Raw genomic sequence first — 6,500 nt, 5'->3', positions numbered from 1 at the left:
CAACTGCAGGAAGACTTCGTCTGGGTTCCCACGGGAGCCAGACTTTCGCCCTGAACTCCTGTTGCAGATAGACCTCACCCCGAACTCCTACAAGGGCCAGACTCTAAGCCTCTACTGCGAGCGACCCACTCCGAGTTTCTGCTATAAACGATCTACTTCAAATTTCTACCATGAGCAACAGGCCTTGGTCGAGATTCCTCGACAAATGACCCCCGTCCGGGCTACTACAGAGATCGGACTCCGACCGAACTTTTATAAGCGGGCAAATGCCGTGCTCACGGAATCCAGTAGCTGGACCCCTCCAACGGATGAACCTCTTCAGCGCCATCCGACATCCACTGTCGATCGACCCTTTGCCGAAGTCTACACGAAATCGGACTGCATCTGCAGAAAGCCTCTGACCGAGCTCCTACGGCAAGTGGTCCTCACCTGCAGCCTTAACGCCCAAGGCACCCAACAGGATTTGCAACATCCGAGCTCCTCTCAGATGGATGGCTACCTCTCTCCACCAGGCACCTCAATCGAACTTCGATCGACAGGCCCGGACCCCCTGGCAGGCCTCAGTAACGACCACGACTCTGCTTCACTTCCTGCGACGGATCCCACGCGGCTCCATCACTCCCTGACAGGTCTCAGTAACGACCACGACTCTGCTCCACTTCCTGTGACGGATCCCATGCGGCTCCATCACTCCCTGGTAGACCACAGTAATGGCCACGACTCTGCTCCACTTTCTGCGATGGATACCGCACGGCTCCTCCACCCTATGGCAAGTCGCGACAACGGATGCCGCTCCACTCTCCGTAACAGGGGCTCAATACGTCAGGCCGCAGTAACGACCACGATTCTGCTCCACTTCCTGCGATGGATTCTGCACGGCTCCACCACTCTCTGGCGAGTCGTGACAATGGATGCCGCTCCACTCTCCGTAACAGACTCCACGTGGCGAGCCATGGTGACAGCCACGACTCCACCCCATTACTCTTCATAATAAACTCCTCCTGGCCCCGAGCGGCCCACTACTAGGCGGTTACTAACGTCGCTATCAATCTGTTGCTCCCTCCACCTATAAAAAGGGGGCCCCAGATACGTTATTCTCTAATCTCTAATTTCTATCTCAAAATTCTGCTAAAATTTTTGTTCGAGCACTCCATTCTTGTTGAGGTAGAGAACTGACTTGAGCGTCGGAGGGTCTTGCCGGAGCAACCCCAACTCCGGTTTAGACTTCTTTTGCAGGTCCCGACGGCGACCACGACTCCCTCGACTCCAGCTTCTCCGATGCAGGTGGATTTTTGTACCAATAAGTTAATTTGTTATAACTAATTCCTAAATTAGTTATGATTGGATCTAAGAATTAGTTAAAGTTTGATCAAGATTCATGAATCCTATTTGGAATAGGGTTAAACTAATTTCTAAACCCATCTATTTAAGATCTCTCCATGCCTAAACTCCTCTTTACTATGAGTATTCATGCCCCACATAAGGTTCTATGTCTTCCTCTCTCTTCTGTGTAAAAAAAGGGGCGTCTCCTCCTCTTTTGGTCGCCAAAAAGAAAGGAGGGGCATCCAAGAGTTGGACGCTCCATATCCCATACGTCTAGGCTTCCTTCCCAATCCCTTTTAAAGAGATTTTGTGAGGTTTTTATTGGGATATACCGACCGACCCTGACGCCGACTCACCGATGCCGACTCACCGACGGGTTACGACGCTGATCCATCCTCATCGCCGACTCACCGATGGGTCCCGATGCCGACCCATCTTCGAGGATGGACCGACCGACTTTGCCCGTCTGACGACGGGCAACGCTAACGGTAACTACCGATCATGCCCAACCGGAACGTGTCGGCCTAACAGGCCAACACTGCCTCCGATCGCCTGAAAGCCGATCTCACATCACCGAATCCCTGTCGGCTTGGGCAACCGGCTTCCGACCTCTACAGGCCTTTCTGGATGCCGAACGAGCGGCGTAGGCTGCAGTCCAATCAAGGACATGCCGTGCAGCTGTCGGGGGGCATTGTCCTGCCAGAAAATCTGGGGCGCTGTCTTGCCAAGGATGCAAATTAATTTCTAGGACCTGTCAGCTCGTCAATGACATGACAACCCCCGATGATTTGACAACTCTTCAGTTGTCTACATCACCGACGGCGGGACCATACTACCTCCTACTATAAAATGAGGTAAGGCAGCAGCTTGAGGGGGGCTTTTTCCTCTCTCTCACTCTCTCCGCCATTGAGTCCCCTGATTCTTCTCTACTGTTGCCTAGTCTCCTCTCTGACTTGACCGTCGGAGGGTCTCCACCGGAGGCATCTCCGGTCAGTGTGGACTTTCCCTTGCAGGTGCCCATTCCCGACGATCAGGCGATGAGGGGATTGGCCGCAACAGGTTGGGCACACCAGGTAGGGGGACGTAGGACCGGCATACGACCTCCACAGAGTTCGAAGAACCTTTTCGAGATGACGAGGACAAGGGCTCAGTGGTCGAGAGCCACCAGATCGGCGAGACGCTCTTCCCATCGGGGAGAGGCTTCTCCACCACTCCCCGCCGTAGAGCCTAGCTCTTCTCATCCTGTGGTGACCACGGAGGCGTAGATCACAGCGATCGTGCGGCAGATGACCATATTAACGGACGCAGTCAAAAGCCTTCAACCCACCCAGTTGCCGCGCTCGTCGGTGGAGCAATCGACGGCGCGTCTGATGCCCTCCAGGAGCAGCCGTCGATGCCCGCATCGATCTCCATCTCCTCCTCGGGAGCGGCTGTCGCAGTGCTCCCACCAAGAGGAAGAGAGGCGGCCACGGCATGATGCCCGCCGATCTCGATGACTGACCCCTTCCCAGTTGGAACGAGCAAGGAAGGAGAAGCGACCGCGAACACTGTCCACCTCCCTCTCAGATTCATCAGGAGACTCCACCCCCGGGGTCTCTCAGCACCGACGGGCCGACGACTACGAATGTAGGTTTGAAGAAATCGACCGTCGGCTTGCCCAGTTGCAGGTGGACAGATAGAAGTCCTCGAATGACGTCGACTTCCATACCGCCCAACCTCTCTCCCAACTCATCCTCGACGAATCGATCTCCGGTCGGTTCAAGATGCCACACGTGGAGCCTTACGACGGCTCCACCGATCCAGTTGACCACCTGGAGAGCTACAAGGCTCTTATGACTATCCAAGGGGCAACCGATGCTCTTCTTTGCGTCGGCTTCTCCGCCACACTTCGCAAAGCAGTCAGGGCCTGGTACTCCGACCTTCGTCTGAAAAGTATCCACTCCTTTGGACAGCTCGAGCACTCCTTCGTGGCCCACTTCAGCACCAGCCGGAAGCCACCACGAACTTCAAACAGCCTTTTCTCCCTCAAACAGGGAGAAAATGAGATGCTCCAACACTTCATGGCATGATTTAACGCGGTCACGCTTGAGGTCTGGGACCTCAATGAAGACATGGCCATCTCGGCCATGAAGCGGTGGCTGAGGGCATCCCGATTCACATACTCCTTGGACAAGACCCTTCCCCGGACGTACGTCGAACTGCTGGAGCGCGCATACAAGTACATGCACGCAGACGAAGGAGCATCCGACCGGCGCCTGATCGAGTCCAAGGGCCCGAAGGAGAAGCGAAGGAAGGGTCGGGTCCCTACCGAGCCTAGCAGGCCCCCGACCGACAGTCAGGTCTCACCCCCGCGATAGAACCAGAGGTCATCTCGATGGTGGAGTCCAAGGCCGACGTGCCCCAGGTATGACTCCTATACTCCTCTCTCTACTCCTCGTGCATAGATTTTGATGGAGATCGAAGGGGAGGAATACCTGCGACGGCCTCCGCCTCTGAAGGCAAAGGACCTCGACCGATGAAAGTACTGTCGATTCCATCGGGGCTATGGCCACACCACCGAGCAGTGCATCCAACTCAAGGATGAGATCGAGGCCCTCATACGTCGGGGATACCTCGGCAAATTTTGGAGGAACCCGCCGACTCGGTCCGTCACCGACCGACGACCCCAGCCAACTAAAGAAGCAATGACTAACCAGCCTACGGCCGGGGTCATCAATATGATCTCTAAATGATTGGGCCCAGGGACGACTGCTGGAGGGGAGCCGATGAAGAAGCTGCGTCCGGATGATGTAATTACTTTTACAGATGAAGATGTTTGGGGTATCCAAACCCCCCATGACGACGCTGTCGTTGTCTCGGCAACAATAGCAAATTATGATGTAAAAAGAATCTTTGTAGATAATGGAAGTTCAACGAACGTTTTGTTTTACTCGACTTTCTCCCGGATGCGACTGTCGGTCGATCGGCTCAAGAGAGTCTCTACGCCCCTGATAGGCTTCGCTAGAGATGCTATCACGGTGGAAGGGGAAGTTACTTTGCCCGTGAAGGCTAGAACCGAACCACGACAAAGCACAGTCTACTTGACCTTTGCGGTCGTCCAAGTGCCCTCGACCTACAATGCCATACTTGGAAGGCCTGAACTGAACACCCTCAAGGCGATAGTTTCGACGTATCATCTCTTGGTTCGATTTTCGACCAAAAATAGAGTCGGAGAGATGTGCGGGGATCAGCAGCTCATCTGGCGATGCTTTCAGATCTTTGCTCAAAGCGACGAACCAAAGAGCTCCCTGACGGTTGACAAGTTGGACCAACGAAAAGAAGAAGAACGGGGTGAACCGGCCGAACAGCTCGTTCCCATCTCGATAACGGAGAATCCCAAACGAAAGGTATGGGTCGGATCTCAATTATCCGACCCCGAGCGACGACAGTTGGGAGAGCTACTGAAGATCAATGCCGACGTATTCGCTTGGTCGGCAGCGGATATGTCGGGCATCCCTTCGGAGACAATGACACACCGACTCAACATCGACCCAGCAATGAGGTCGGTGAGGCAGAAGAAGCGGTCTTTTGCTCCTGAAAGACAGAAGGCCATTGACGAGGAAGTGGATAAGCTACTCGAGACGGGCTTCATTAGAGAAACTACCTATCCCGACTGGCTCACCAATGTCGTAATGGTGAAGAAAGCCAACGGGAAGTGGAGGATCTGCATCGACTACACCGACTTGAATCGGGCCTGTCCGAAGGATAGCTTCCCACTTCTGAAGATCGACCAGCTGGTGGATGCGATGTCCAGTTATCGACTGCTCAGCTTCATGGATGTTTTCATTGGGTACAACCAGATTCGGATGGTGTCTGAGGACAAGGAGCATACGGCTTTCGTGACAGACAAGGGCATTTACTGTTACAGGGTAATGCCCTTCGGTCTGAAGAACGCCGGGGCTACTTACCAGCGACTTGTCAACAAGGTCTTCAAAGACTAAATCGGGTGCAACATGAAGGTGTACATGGACGACATGCTAGTGAAGAGTGCGCAAACTTCGGATCACGTGCAAGATCTTGAAGAAACCTTCCGCACTCTACGACGACATCGGATGAAGCTGAACCCGATTAAGTGCGCCTTCGGAGTGACCTCGGAGAAGTTTCTCAGATTTCTCATTTCGCAATGAGAAATCGAGGCCAACCCCAAGAAGATCAAAGCAATCATCGACATGCGACATCCGGACACCAAAAAGGAGGTGCAGCAACTTAATGGAAGGATCATCGCACTCAGCCGATTCATTTCTCGGTCGGTCGAGAGATGCCTCCCGTTCTTCAAAACCCTGAGATAGGCAAAGCACTTCTCTTGATCGGACGAGTGTCGACGAGCCTTTGAAGAACTAAAAAAATATCTGGCTTCTCTGCCCCTACTTGTGAGGCCGGAGGTCGGGGAGGTATTGTATCTTTACTTGGCCACCTCCCCAAAGGCAATTAGCTCGGTGCTCGTCCGAGAGAGCAAGAATCGAGTTCACCAACCGATATATTACGTCAGCAAAGTGCTTCATGAAGTCGAGACTCGGTACTCGAAGGTGGAGAAAATGATATTTGCTCTGGTCATTTCGGCACAGCGGCTCTGTCCATACTTCCAGGCGCATACTATCGTGGTCCTCACCGACCAACCCCTAAGAGCAATCCTGCACCACCCTGACACATCAGGACGGTTGGCGAAGTGGGCTGTGAGACTGAGTGAGTTCGATATTCAATACCGACCGCGACCTGCTTTGAAAGCCCAGGTCCTGGCCGACTTTATCGCGGAATGCCCGACGACCGACCAAGCATCGGGAGAGGGGAGCCCCGAAGAGGTTGGGACCTCCGAATGTGACCCCGATTCAACCTGGGTGTTGCACATTGACGAAGCCTCCAACGCTCGAGGGAGCGGGGTCGGGTTCCTGCTCACCAACTCGGAGGGAGTGGTTATCGAGCACACCCTCCGGTTCGACTTCAAGGCCTCCAACAACCAAGCTGAATATGAGGCACTCGTCACGGGCTTGAGGTTGGCACTGGAGCTCGGGGTCGACCGCCTCAAAGTCTTCTCTGACTCTCAACTGATCATCGGACATGTCAAAGGCGAGTTCGAAGCGCGGGATCCGACCATGGCCAAATATCACCAAAAAGTAAAAGATCTCGTAGCACCCTTCGAG

The sequence above is a fragment of the Elaeis guineensis genome, chromosome 5, assembly GCF_000442705.2.
Source record: "Elaeis guineensis isolate ETL-2024a chromosome 5, EG11, whole genome shotgun sequence".
Classification (NCBI taxonomy): domain Eukaryota; kingdom Viridiplantae; phylum Streptophyta; class Magnoliopsida; order Arecales; family Arecaceae; genus Elaeis; species Elaeis guineensis.
The sequence above is the reverse complement of the archived record's forward strand: the minus strand, read 5'-3'. Positions refer to the sequence as shown.